General features: G+C 36.4%; 3 non-coding genes across 3 annotated transcripts; all 3 read left to right on the top strand.

Annotated features, from left to right (window-relative positions):
* Positions 1-1,695: 1,695 nt before the first annotated feature.
* TRNAN-GUU (transfer RNA asparagine (anticodon GUU)) lies at positions 1,696-1,769 on the top strand. Its single transcript has one exon. It is a non-coding gene; the product is annotated as a tRNA-Asn (tRNA).
* Positions 1,770-5,196: 3,427 nt separating this feature from the next.
* On the top strand, positions 5,197-5,270 carry TRNAN-GUU (transfer RNA asparagine (anticodon GUU)). The gene has a single exon. It is a non-coding gene; the product is annotated as a tRNA-Asn (tRNA).
* An 8,099-nt stretch (positions 5,271-13,369) lies between these two features.
* TRNAN-GUU (transfer RNA asparagine (anticodon GUU)) lies at positions 13,370-13,443 on the top strand. The gene has a single exon. It is a non-coding gene; the product is annotated as a tRNA-Asn (tRNA).
* The last annotated feature ends 1,632 nt before the right edge of the window (positions 13,444-15,075 follow it).

Here is a 15,075-nt window from a genome sequence, read left to right as displayed (position 1 = left end):
TCATTGAAATTCAAGCTGGAAAGATGATTTTGAAATATCAATTGTACATTTTGCATTGCTCTTCTGGTGACAATGTAGCTTGTTTTTGTCAATTACCATTTCAGTAATAGGGTAAAGAAAATTAAGTGGATTTCTGAAAGAAACAATGCTGTCAATATACTATTAAAACAAATTAAAATGTTAAAAGTTATTGTACTTTAAGTAAAAATAAAAGAGTCAAAATATCAATTCCAGTTTTGGAAGAATTTAATTAACAAAAAAATAAGTGCACATAGCAGAGGATGGTTTCGATCCACCGACCTCTGGCTTATGTGCCCAGCACGCTTCCGCTGCGCCACTCTGCTGCCCACGTAAGTTTCAGACATCCTGAAGTACTCACTCATCATGTGAAAGTACCAATGTGTTTCTTCGTTGGTCAATGGACGAAAAATCTTGCAAAACTCTCCAGATTATTGCCTTTTTAACCTTTTTCTAGGAAACTTTCTAGATGAATGCTTTTTAGCCTTTGTTAGTACATGCTTTTGCAAGTTGTCTCTGTGGTGCAATCGGTTAGCGCATTCGGCTGTTAACCGAAAGGCTGGTGTTTCAATACCACCCAGGGACGTAATTGACCTTGTGATCAAATTTTGCTGATCTTTAAGTAGACAAGTCAAAATTTCAAACCACCTCTTATAGTGTAGGGTACCTGGCCTTCTCTGATGCAATCAGAGTCAGATTTGATTAAGTCATTTTATAAAAACAGGAAGCACAATTTAGCATGGGGTTGCAGAGAAAAAAAATATGCAGGCAGAGAAATCCAATTGAGTGATTAATCAGCTCTCCATTTTATGGCTTTATTTTTATGCTAACACATTTGCTCTCTGAAAAGTGTCCACAAAGGCAAGTCTCTGATTAACACCTTTGTAGGAATGGTTTTTCACCTATTACTGATTAAAACTTGCTTCATTGGAAAGGCAGCAAGATGCATCCTCATTACAATGTCCACTGAAATAATACAGTTTGACACCAGGAAACATAAACCTCACTGCATCCTTGCTGCTTTCTCAAGTGTGAATCTGTTTAATGTGAAAACCAGGTGATATCTAATCAGCACACAGGTAAGAAGTTAAGAAAATCTTTCTTTAAGGGTGAAGATGTTTCTCACAAAATCGTTGCCCCAATGCATCATTGAAATTCAAGCTGGAAAGATGATTTTGAAATATCAATTGTACATTTTGCATTGCTCTTCTGATGACAATGTAGCTTGTTTTTGTCAATTACCATTTCAGTAATAGGGTAAAGAAAATTAAGTGGATTTCTGAAAGAAAACAATACTGTCAATATACTATTAAAAAAAATTAAAATGTTAAAAGTTATTGTACTTTAAGTAAAAATAAAAGAGTCAAAATATCAATTCCAGTTTTGGAAGAATTTAATTAACAAAAAAATAAGTGCACATAGCAAAGGATGGTTTCGATACACCGACCTCTGGGTTATGGGCCCAGCACGCTTCCGCTGCGCCACTCTGCTGCTCACATAAGTGTCAGAGATCCTGAAGTACTCACTCATCATGTGAAAGTACCAATGTGTTTCTTCGTTGGTCAATGGAAGAAAAATCTTGAAAAACTCTCCAGATTATTGCCTTTTTAACCTTTTTCTAGGAAACTTTCTAGATGAATGCTTTTTAGCCTTTGTCAGTAGATGCTTTTGCAAGCTGTCTCTGTGGTGCAATCGGTTAGCGCATTCGGCTGTTAACCGAAAGGTTGGTGGTTCAATCCCACCCAGGGACGTAATTGACCTTGTGATCAAATTTTGGTGATCTTTAAGTAGACAAGTCAAAATTTCAAACCACCTTTTATGGTGTAGGGTACCTGGCCTTCTCTGATGCAATCAGAGTCATATTTGATTAAGTCATTTTATAAAATACAGGAAGCACAATTTTGCATTGGGGTTGCAGAGAAAAAAAATTATGCAGGCAGAGAAATCCAATTGAGTGATTAATCAGCTCTCCATTTTATGGCTTTATTTTTATGCTAACACATTTGCTCTCTGAAAAGTGTCCACAAAGCCAAGTCTCTGATTAACACCTTTGTAGGAATGGTTTTTCACCTATTACTGATTAAAACTTGCTTCATTGGAAAGGCAGCAAGATGCATCCTCATTACAATGTCCACTGAAATAATACAGGTTGACACCAGGAAACATAAACCTCACTGCATCCTTGCTGCTTTCTCAAGTGGGAATCTGTTTAATGTGAAAACCAGGTGATATCTAATCAGCACACAGGTATGAAGTTAAGAAAATCTTTCTTTAAGGGTGAAGATGTTTCTCACAAAATCGTTGCCCCAATGCATCATTGAAATTCAAGCTGGAAAGATGATTTTGAAATATTAATTGTACATTTTGCATTGCTCTTCTGGTGACAATGTAGCTTGTTTTTGTCAATTACCATTTCAGTAATAGGGTAAAGATAATTAAGTGGATTTCTGAAAGAAAACAATGCTGTCAATATACTATTAAAACAAATTAAAATGTTAAAAGTTATTGTACTTTAAGTAAAAATAAAAGAGTCAAAATATCAATTCCAGTTTTGGAAGAATTTAATTAACCAAAAAATAAGTGCACATAGCAGAGGATGGTTTCGATCCACCGACCTATGGGTTATGGGCCCAGCACGCTTCCGCTGCGCCACTCTGCTGCTCATGTAAGTGTCAGAGATCCTGAAGTACTCACTCATCATGTGAAAGTACCAATGTGTTTCTTCGTTGGTCAATGGAAGAAAAATCTTGCAAAACTCTCCAGATTATTGCCTTTTTAACCTTTTTCTAGGAAACTTTCTAGATGAATGCTTTTTAGCCTTTGTTAGTACATGCTTTTGCAAGTTGTCTCTGTGGTGCAATCGATTAGCGCATTCGGCTGTTAACCGAAAGGCTGGTGGTTCAATACCACCCAGGGACGTAATTGACCTTGTGATCAAATTTTGCTGATCTTTAAGTAGACAAGTCAAAATTTCAAACCACCTCTTATAGTGTAGGGTACCTGGCCTTCTCTGATGCAATCAGAGTCAGATTTGATTAAGTCATTTTATAAAAAAACAGGAAGCACAATTTAGCATGGGGTTGCAGAGAAAAAAAAATATGCAGGCAGAGAAATCCAATTGAGTGATTAATCAGCTCTCCATTTTATGGCTTTATTTTTATGCTAACACATTTGCTCTCTGAAAAGTGTCCACAAAGCCAAGTCTCTGATTAACACCTTTGTTGGAATGGTTTTTCACCTATTACTGATTAAAACTTGCTTCATTGGAAAGGCAGCAAGATGCATCCTCATTACAATGTCCACTGAAATAATACAGGTTGACACCAGGAAACATAAACCTCACTGCATCCTTGCTGCTTTCTCAAGTGGGAATCTGTTTAATGTGAAAACCAGGTGATATCTAATCAGCACACAGGTAAGAAGTTAATAAAATCTTTCTTTAAGGGTGAAGATGTTTCTCACAAAATCGTTGCCCCAATGCATCATTGAAATTCAAGATGGAAAGATGATTTTGAAATATCAATTGTACATTTTGCATTGCTCTTCTGGTGACAATGTAGCTTGTTTTTGTCAATTACCATTTCAGTAATAGGGTAAAGAAAATTAAGTGGATTTCTGAAAGAAAACAATGCTGTCAATATACTATTAAAACAAATTAAAATGTTAAAAGTTATTGTACTTTAAGTAAAAATAAAAGAGTCAAAATATCAATTCCAGTTTTGGAAGAATTTAATTAACAAAAAAATAAGTGCATATAGCAGAGGATGGTTTCGATCCACCGACCTCTGGCTTATGTGCCCAGCACGCTTCCGCTGCGCCACTCTGCTGCCCACATAAGTTTCAGACATCCTGAAGTACTCACTCATCATGTGAAAGTACCAATGTGTTTCTTCGTTGGTCAATGGACGAAAAATCTTGCAAAACTCTCCAGATTATTGCCTTTTTAACCTTTTTCTAGGAAACTTTCTAGATGAATGCTTTTTAGCCTTTGTTAGTACATGCTTTTGCAAGTTGTCTCTGTGGTGCAATCGGTTAGCGCATTCGGCTGTTAACCGAAAGGCTGGTGTTTCAATACCACCCAGGGACGTAATTGACCTTGTGATCAAATTTTGCTGATCTTTAAGTAGACAAGTCAAAATTTCAAACCACCTCTTATAGTGTAGGGTACCTGGCCTTCTCTGATGCAATCAGAGTCAGATTTGATTAAGTCATTTTATAAAAACAGGAAGCACAATTTAGCATGGGGTTGCAGAGAAAAAAAATATGCAGGCAGAGAAATCCAATTGAGTGATTAATCAGCTCTCCATTTTATGGCTTTATTTTTATGCTAACACATTTGCTCTCTGAAAAGTGTCCACAAAGGCAAGTCTCTGATTAACACCTTTGTAGGAATGGTTTTTCACCTATTACTGATTAAAACTTGCTTCATTGGAAAGGCAGCAAGATGCATCCTCATTACAATGTCCACTGAAATAATACAGTTTGACACCAGGAAACATAAACCTCACTGCATCCTTGCTGCTTTCTCAAGTGTGAATCTGTTTAATGTGAAAACCAGGTGATATCTAATCAGCACACAGGTAAGAAGTTAAGAAAATCTTTCTTTAAGGGTGAAGATGTTTCTCACAAAATCGTTGCCCCAATGCATCATTGAAATTCAAGCTGGAAAGATGATTTTGAAATATCAATTGTACATTTTGCATTGCTCTTCTGATGACAATGTAGCTTGTTTTTGTCAATTACCATTTCAGTAATAGGGTAAAGAAAATTAAGTGGATTTCTGAAAGAAAACAATACTGTCAATATACTATTAAAAAAAATTAAAATGTTAAAAGTTATTGTACTTTAAGTAAAAATAAAATAGTCAAAATATCAATTCCAGTTTTGGAAGAATTTAATTAACAAAAAAATAAGTGCACATAGCAAAGGATGGTTTCGATACACCGACCTCTGGGTTATGGGCCCAGCACGCTTCCGCTGCGCCACTCTGCTGCTCACATAAGTGTCAGAGATCCTGAAGTACTCACTCATCATGTGAAAGTACCAATGTGTTTCTTCATTGGTCAATGGAAGAAAAATCTTGCAAAACTCTCCAGATTATTGCCTTTTTAACCTTTTTCTAGGAAACTTTCTAGATGAATGCTTTTTAGCCTTTGTCAGTAGATGCTTTTGCAAGCTGTCTCTGTGGTGCAATCGGTTAGCGCATTCGGCTGTTAACCGAAAGGTTGGTGGTTCAATCCCACCCAGGGACGTAATTGACCTTGTGATCAAATTTTGGTGATCTTTAAGTAGACAAGTAAAAATTTCAAACCACCTTTTATGGTGTAGGGTACCTGGCCTTCTCTGATGCAATCAGAGTCATATTTGATTAAGTCATTTTATAAAAAACAGGAAGCACAATTTAGCATTGGGGTTGCAGAGAAAAAAAATTATGCAGGCAGAGAAATCCAATTGAGTGATTAATCAGCTCTCCATTTTATGGCTTTATTTTTATGCTAACACATTTGCTCTCTGAAAAGTGTCCACAAAGCCAAGTCTCTGATTAACACCTTTGTAGGAATGGTTTTTCACCTATTACTGATTAAAACTTGCTTCATTGGAAAGGCAGCAAGATGCATCCTCATTACAATGTCCACTGAAATAATACAGGTTGACACCAGGAAACATAAACCTCACTGCATCCTTGCTGCTTTCTCAAGTGGGAATCTGTTTAATGTGAAAACCAGGTGATATCTAATCAGCACACAGGTATGAAGTTAAGAAAATCTTTCTTTAAGGGTGAAGATGTTTCTCACAAAATCGTTGCCCCAATGCATCATTGAAATTCAAGCTGGAAAGATGATTTTGAAATATTAATTGTACATTTTGCATTGCTCTTCTGGTGACAATGTAGCTTGTTTTTGTCAATTACCATTTCAGTAATAGGGTAAAGAAAATTAAGTGGATTTCTGAAAGAAAACAATGCTGTCAATATACTATTAAAACAAATTAAAATGTTAAAAGTTATTGTACTTTAAGTAAAAATAAAAGAGTCAAAATATCAATTCCAGTTTTGGAAGAATTTAATTAACCAAAAAATAAGTGCACATAGCAGAGGATGGTTTCGATCCACCGACCTATGGGTTATGGGCCCAGCACGCTTCCGCTGCGCCACTCTGCTGCTCATGTAAGTGTCAGAGATCCTGAAGTACTCACTCATCATGTGAAAGTACCAATGTGTTTCTTCGTTGGTCAATGGAAGAAAAATCTTGCAAAACTCTCCAGATTATTGCCTTTTTAACCTTTTTCTAGGAAACTTTCTAGATGAATGCTTTTTAGCCTTTGTTAGTACATGCTTTTGCAAGTTGTCTCTGTGGTGCAATCGATTAGCGCATTCGGCTGTTAACCGAAAGGCTGGTGGTTCAATACCACCCAGGGACGTAATTGACCTTGTGATCAAATTTTGCTGATCTTTAAGTAGACAAGTCAAAATTTCAAACCACCTCTTATAGTGTAGGGTACCTGGCCTTCTCTGATGCAATCAGAGTCAGATTTGATTAAGTCATTTTATAAAAAACAGGAAGCACAATTTAGCATGGGGTTGCAGAGAAAAAAAAATATGCAGGCAGAGAAATCCAATTGAGTGATTAATCAGCTCTCCATTTTATGGCTTTATTTTTATGCTAACACATTTGCTCTCTGAAAAGTGTCCACAAAGCCAAGTCTCTGATTAACACCTTTGTTGGAATGGTTTTTCACCTATTACTGATTAAAACTTGCTTCATTGGAAAGGCAGCAAGATGCATCCTCATTACAATGTCCACTGAAATAATACAGGTTGACACCAGGAAACATAAACCTCACTGCATCCTTGCTGCTTTCTCAAGTGGGAATCTGTTTAATGTGAAAACCAGGTGATATCTAATCAGCACACAGGTAAGAAGTTAATAAAATCTTTCTTTAAGGGTGAAGATGTTTCTCACAAAATCGTTGCCCCAATGCATCATTGAAATTCAAGATGGAAAGATGATTTTGAAATATCAATTGTACATTTTGCATTGCTCTTCTGGTGACAATGTAGCTTGTTTTTGTCAATTACCATTTCAGTAATAGGGTAAAGAAAATTAAGTGGATTTCTGAAAGAAAACAATGCTGTCAATATACTATTAAAACAAATTAAAATGTTAAAAGTTATTGTACTTTAAGTAAAAATAAAAGAGTCAAAATATCAATTCCAGTTTTGGAAGAATTTAATTAACAAAAAAATAAGTGCACATAGCAGAGGATGGTTTCGATCCACCGACCTCTGGGTTATGGGCCCAGCACGCTTCCGCTGCGCCACTCTGCTGCTCATGTAAGTGTCAGAGATCCTGAAGTACTCACTCATCATGTGAAAGTACCAATGTGTTTCTTCGTTGGTCAATGGAAGAAAAATCTTGCAAAACTCTCCAGATTATTGCCTTTTTAACCTTTTTCTAGGAAACTTTCTAGATGAATGCTTTTTAGCCTTTGTCAGTACATGCTTTTGCAAGCTGTCTCTGTGGTGCAATCGAATAGCGCATTCGGCTGTTAACCGAAAGGTTGGTGGTTCAATCCCACCCAGGGACGTAATTGACCTTGTGATCAAATTTTGCTGATCTTTAAGTAGACAAGTCAAAATTTCAAACCACCTTTTATGGTGTAGGGTACCTGGCCTTCTCTGATGCAATCAGAGTCATATTTGATTAAGTCATTTTATAAAAAACAGGAAGCACAATTTAGCATTGGGGTAGCAGAGAAAAAAAATTATGCAGGCAGAGAAATCCAATTGAGTGATTAATCAGCTCTCCATTTTATGGCTTTATTTTTATGCTAACACATTTGCTCTCTGAAAAGTGTCCACAAAGCCAAGTCTCTGATTAACACCTTTGTAGGAATGGTTTTTCACCTATTACTGATTAAAACTTGCTTCATTGGAAAGGCAGCAAGATGCATCCTCATTACAATGTCCACTGAAATAATACAGGTTGACACCAGGAAACATAAACCTCACTGCATCCTTGCTGCTTTCTCAAGTGGGAATCTGTTTAATGTGAAAACCAGGTGATATCTAATCAGCACACAGGTAAGAAGTTAAGAAAATCTTTCTTTAAGGGTGAAGATGTTTCTCACAAAATCGTTGCCCCAATGCATCATTGAAATTCAAGCTGGAAAGATGATTTTGAAATATCAATTGTACATTTTGCATTGCTCTTCTGGTGACAATGTAGCTTGTTTTTGTCAATTACCATTTCAGTAATAGGGTAAAGAAAATTAAGTGGATTTCTGAAAGAAAACAATGCTGTCAATATACTATTAAAACAAATTAAAATGTTAAAAGTTATTGTACTTTAAGTAAAAATAAAAGAGTCAAAATATCAATTCCAGTTTTGGAAGAATTTAATTAACCAAAAAATAAGTGCACATAGCAGAGGATGGTTTCAATCCACCGACCTATGGGTTATGGGCCCAGCACGCTTCCGCTGCGCCACTCTGCTGCTCATGTAAGTGTCAGAGATCCTGAAGTACTCACTCATCATGTGAAAGTACCAATGTGTTTCTTCGTTGGTCAATGGAAGAAAAATCTTGCAAAACTCTCCAGATTATTGCCTTTTTAACCTTTTTCTAGGAAACTTTCTAGATGAATGCTTTTTAGCCTTTGTTAGTACATGCTTTTGCAAGTTGTCTCTGTTGTGCAATCGATTAGCGCATTCGGCTGTTAACCGAAAGGCTGGTGGTTCAATACCACCCAGGGACGTAATTGACCTTGTGATCAAATTTTGCTGATCTTTAAGTAGACAAGTCAAAATTTCAAACCACCTCTTATAGTGTAGGGTACCTGGCCTTCTCTGATGCAATCAGAGTCAGATTTGATTAAGTCATTTTATAAAAAACAGGAAGCACAATTTAGCATGGGGTTGCAGAGAAAAAAAAATATGCAGGCAGAGAAATCCAATTGAGTGATTAATCAGCTCTCCATTTTATGGCTTTATTTTTATGCTAACACATTTGCTCTCTGAAAAGTGTCCACAAAGCCAAGTCTCTGATTAACACCTTTGTTGGAATGGTTTTTCACCTATTACTGATTAAAACTTGCTGCATTGGAAAGGCAGCAAGATGCATCCTCATTACAATGTCCACTGAAATAATACAGGTTGACACCAGGAAACATAAACCTCACTGCATCCTTGCTGCTTTCTCAAGTGTGAATCTGTTTAATGTGAAAACCAGGTGATATCTAATCAGCACACAGGTAAGAAGTTAAGAAAATCTTTCTTTAAGGGTGAAGATGTTTCTCACAAAATCGTTGCCCCAATGCATCATTGAAATTCAAGATGGAAAGATGATTTTGAAATATCAATTGTACATTTTGCATTGCTCTTCTGGTGACAATGTAGCTTGTTTTTGTCAATTACCATTTCAGTAATAGGGTAAAGAAAACTAAGTGGATTTCTGAAAGAAAACAATGCTGTCAATATACTATTAAAACAAATTAAAATGTTAAAAGTTATTGTACTTTAAGTAAAAATAAAAGAGTCAAAATATCAATTCCAGTTTTGGAAGAATTTAATTAACAAAAAAATAAGTGCACATAGCAGAGGATGGTTTCGATCCACCGACCTCTGGGTTATGGGCCCAGCAAGCTTCCACTGCGCCACTCTGCTGCTCATGTAAGTGTCAGAGATCCTGAAGTACTCACTCATCATGTGAAAGTACCAATGTGTTTCTTCGTTGGTCAATGGAAGAAAAATCTTGCAAAACTCTCCAGATTATTGCCTTTTTAACCTTTTTCTAGGAAACTTTCTAGATGAATGCTTTTTAGCCTTTGTCAGTAGATGCTTTTGCAAGCTGTCTCTGTGGTGCAATCGAATAGCGCATTCGGCTGTTAACCGAAAGGTTGGTGGTTCAATCCCACCAAGGGACGTAATTGACCTTGTGATCAAATTTTGCTGATCTTTAAGTAGACAAGTCAAAATTTCAAACCACCTTTTATGGTGTAGGGTACCTGGCCTTCTCTGATGCAATCAGAGTCATATTTGATTAAGTCATTTTATAAAAAACAGGAAGCACAATTTAGCATTGGGGTTGCAGAGAAAAAAATTATGCAGGCAGAGAAATCCAATTGAGTGATTAATCAGCTCTCCATTTTATGGCTTTATTTTTATGCTAACACATTTGCTCTCTGAAAAGTGTATACAAAGCCAAGTCTCTGATTAACACCTTTGTAGGAATGGTTTTTCACCTATTACTGATTAAAACTTGCTTCATTGGAAAGGCAGCAAGATGCATCCTCATTACAATGTCCACTGAAATAATACAGGTTGACACCAGGAAACATAAACCTCACTGCATCCTTGCTGCTTTCTCAAGTGGGAATCTGTTTAATGTGAAAACCAGGTGATATCTAATCAGCACACAGGTAAGAAGTTAAGAAAATCTTTCTTTAAGGGTGAAGATGTTTCTCACAAAATCGTTGCCCCAATGCATCATTGAAATTCAAGCTGGAAAGATGATTTTGAAATATCAATTGTACATTTTGCATTGCTCTTCTGGTGACAATGTTGCTTGTTTTTGTCAATTACCATTTCAGTAATAGGGTAAAGAAAATTAAGTGGATTTCTGAAAGAAAACAATGCTGTCAATATACTATTAAAACAAATTAAAATGTTAAAAGTTATTGTACTTTAAGTAAAAATAAAAGAGTCAAAATATCAATTCCAGTTTTGGAAGAATTTAATTAACCAAAAAATAAGTGCACATAGCAGAGGATGGTTTCGATCCACCGACCTATGGGTTATGGGCCCAGCACGCTTCCGCTGCGCCACTCTGCTGCTCATGTAAGTGTCAGAGATCCTGAAGTACTCACTCATCATATGAAAGTACCAATGTGTTTCTTCGTTGGTCAATGGAAGAAAAATCTTGCAAAACTCTCCAGATTATTGCCTTTTTAACCTTTTTCTAGGAAACTTTCTAGATGAATGCTTTTTAGCCTTTGTTAGTACATGCTTTTGCAAGTTGTCTCTGTGGTGCAATCGATTAGCGCATTCGGCTGTTAACCGAAAGGCTGGTGGTTCAATACCACCCAGGGACGTAATTGACCTTGTGATCAAATTTTGCTGATCTTTAAGTAGACAAGTCAAAATTTCAAACCACCTCTTATAGTGTAGGGTACCTGGCCTTCTCTGATGCAATCAGAGTCAGATTTGATTAAGTCATTTTATAAAAAACAGGAAGCACAATTTAGCATTGGGGTTGCAGAGAAAAAAAATTATGCAGGCAGAGAAATCCAATTGAGTGATTAATCAGCTCTCCATTTTATGGCTTTATTTTTATGCTAACACATTTGCTCTCTGAAAAGTGTCCACAAAGGCAAGTCTCTGATTAACAGCTTTGTAGGAATGGTTTTTCACCTATTACTGATTAAAACTTGCTTCATTGGAAAGGCAGCAAGATGCATCCTCATTACAATGTCCACTGAAATAATACAGGTTGACACCAGGAAACATAAACCTCACTGCATCCTTGCTGCTTTCTCAAGTGGGAATCTGTTTAATGTGAAAACCAGGTGATATCTAATCAGCACACAGGTAAGAAGTTAATAAAATCTTTCTTTAAGGGTGAAGATGTTTCTCACAAAATCGTTGCCCCAATGCATCATTGAAATTCAAGATGGAAAGATGATTTTGAAATATCAATTGTACATTTTGCATTGCTCTTCTGGTGACAATGTAGCTTGTTTTTGTCAATTACCATTTCAGTAATAGGGTAAAGAAAATTAAGTGGATTTCTGAAAGAAAACAATGCTGTCAATATACTATTAAAACAAATTAAAATGTTAAAAGTTATTGTACTTTAAGTAAAAATAAAAGAGTCAAAATATCAATTCCAGTTTTGGAAGAATTTAATTAACAAAAAAATAAGTGCACATAGCAGAGGATGGTTTCAATCCACCGACCTCTGGGTTATGGGCCCAGCACGCTTCCGCTGCGCCACTCTGCTGCTCATGTAAGTGTCAGAGATCCTGAAGTACTCACTCATCATGTGAAAGTACCAATGTGTTTCTTCGTTGGTCAATGGAAGAAAAATCTTGAAAAACTCTCCAGATTATTGCCTTTTTAACCTTTTTCTAGGAAACTTTCTAGATGAATGCTTTTTAGCCTTTGTCAGTAGATGCTTTTGCAAGCTGTCTCTGTGGTGCAATCGAATAGCGCATTCGGCTGTTAACCGAAAGGTTGGTGGTTCAATCCCACCCAGGGACGTAATTGACCTTGTGATCAAATTTTGCTGATCTTTAAGTAGACAAGTCAAAATTTCAAACCACCTTTTATGGTGTAGGGTACCTGGCCTTCTCTGATGCAATCAGAGTCATATTTGATTAAGTAATTTTATAAAAAACAGGAAGCACAATTTAGCATTGGGGTTGCAGAGAAAAAAAATTATGCAGGCAGAGAAATCCAATTGAGTGATTAATCAGCTCTCCATTTTATGGCTTTATTTTTATGCTAACACATTTGCTCTCTGAAAAGTGTCCACAAAGCCAAGTCTCTGATTAACACCTTTGTAGGAATGGTTTTTCACCTATTACTGATTAAAACTTGCTTCATTGGAAAGGCAGCAAGATGCATCCTCATTACAATGTCCACTGAAATAATACAGGTTGACACCAGGAAACATAAACCTCACTGCATCCTTGCTGCTTTCTCAAGTGGGAATCTGTTTAATGTGAAAACCAGGTGATATCTAATCAGCACACAGGTAAGAAGTTAATAACATCTTTCTTTAAGGGTGAAGATGTTTCTCACAAAATCGTTGCCCCAATGCATCATTGAAATTCAAGCTGGAAAGATGATTTTGAAATATCAATTGTACATTTTGCATTGCTCTTCTGGTGACAATGTAGCTTGTTTTTGTCAATTACCATTTCAGTAATAGGGTAAAGAAAATTAAGTGGATTTCTGAAAGAAAACAATGCTGTCAATATACTATTAAAACAAATTAAAATGTTAAAAGTTATTGTACTTTAAGTAAAAATAAAAGAGTCAAAATATCAATTCCAGTTTTGGAAGAATTTAATTAACAAAAAAATAAGTGCACATATCAAAGGATGGTTTCGATACACCGACCTCTGGGTTATGGGCCCAGCACGCTTCCGCTGCGCCACTCTGCTGCTCACATAAGTGTCAGAGATCCTGAAGTACTCACTCATCATGTGAAAGTACCAATGTGTTTCTTCGTTGGTCAATGGAAGAAAAATCTTGCAAAACTCTCCAGATTATTGCCTTTTTAACCTTTTTCTAGGAAACTTTCTAGATGAATGCTTTTTAGCCTTTGTCAGTAGATGCTTTTGCAAGCTGTCTCTGTGGTGCAATCGGTTAGCGCATTCGGCTGTTAACCGAAAGGTTGGTGGTTCAATCCCACCCAGGGACGTAATTGACCTTGTGATCAAATTTTGGTGATCTTTAAGTAGACAAGTCAAAATTTCAAACCACCTTTTATGGTGTAGGGTACCTGGCCTTCTCTGATGCAATCAGAGTCATATTTGATTAAGTCATTTTATAAAAAACAGGAAGCACAATTTAGCATTGGGGTTGCAGAGAAAAAAAATTATGCAGGCAGAGAAATCCAATTGAGTGATTAATCAGCTCTCCATTTTATGGCTTTATTTTTATGCTAACACATTTGCTCTCTGAAAAGTGTCCACAAAGGCAAGTCTCTGATTAACACCTTTGTAGGAATGGTTTTTCACCTATTACTGATTAAAACTTGCTTCATTGGAAAGGCAGCAAGATGCATCCTCATTACAATGTCCACTGAAATAATACAGTTTGACACCAGGAAACATAAACCTCACTGCATCCTTGCTGCTTTCTCAAGTGTGAATCTGTTTAATGTGAAAACCAGGTGATATCTAATCAGCACACAGGTAAGAAGTTAAGAAAATCTTTCTTTAAGGGTAAAGATGTTTCTCACAAAATCGTTGCCCCAATGCATCATTGAAATTCAAGATGGAAAGATGATTTTGAAATATCAATTGTACATTTTGCATTTCTCTTCTGGTGACAATGTAGCTTGTTTTTGTCAATTACCATTTCAGTAATAGGGTAAAGAAAATTAAGTGGATTTCTGAAAGAAAACAATGCTGTCAATATACTATTAAAACAAATTAAAATGTTAAAAGTTATTGTACTTTAAGTAAAAATAAAATAGTCAAAATATCAATTCCAGTTTTGGAAGAATTTAATTAACAAAAAAATAAGTGCACATAGCAGAGGATGGTTTCGATCCACTAACCTCTGGGTTATGGGCCCAGCACGCTTCCGCTGCGCCACTCTGCTGCTCATGTAAGTGTCAGAGATCCTGAAGTACTCACTCATCATGTGAAAGTACCAATGTGTTTCTTCGTTGGTCAATGGAAGAAAAATCTTGCAAAATTCTCCAGATTATTGCCTTTTTAACCTTTTTCTAGGAAACTTTCTAGATGAATGCTTTTTAGCCTTTGTTAGTACATGCTTTTGCAAGTTGTCTCTGTGGTGCAATCGATTAGCGCATTCGGCTGTTAACCGAAAGGCTGGTGGTTCAATACCACCCAGGGACGTAATTGACCTTGTGATCAAATTTTGCTGATCTTTAAGTAGACAAGTAAAAATTTCAAACCACCTCTTATAGTGTAGGGTACCTGGCCTTCTCTGATGCAATCAGAGTCAGATTTGATTAAGTCATTTTATAAAAAACAGGAAGCACAATTTAGCATGGGGTTGCAGAGAAAAAAAAATATGCAGGCAGAGAAATCCAATTGAGTGATTAATCAGCTCTCCATTTTATGGCTTTATTTTTATGCTAACACATTTGCTCTCTGAAAAGTGTCCACAAAGCCAAGTCTCTGATTAACACCTTTGTTGGAATGGTTTTTCACCTATTACTGATTAAAACTAGCTTCATTGGAAAGGCAGCAAGATGCATCCTCATTACAATGTCCACTGAAATAATACAGGTTGACACCAGGAAACATAAACCTCACTGCATCCTTGCTGCTTTCTCAAGTGGGAATCTGTTTAATGT

The sequence above is a fragment of the Pseudophryne corroboree genome, chromosome 4, assembly GCF_028390025.1.
Source record: "Pseudophryne corroboree isolate aPseCor3 chromosome 4, aPseCor3.hap2, whole genome shotgun sequence".
In the NCBI taxonomy this organism is placed as follows: Eukaryota; Metazoa; Chordata; class Amphibia; order Anura; family Myobatrachidae; genus Pseudophryne; species Pseudophryne corroboree.
The sequence above is the reverse complement of the archived record's forward strand: the minus strand, read 5'-3'. Positions and strand labels throughout refer to the sequence as shown.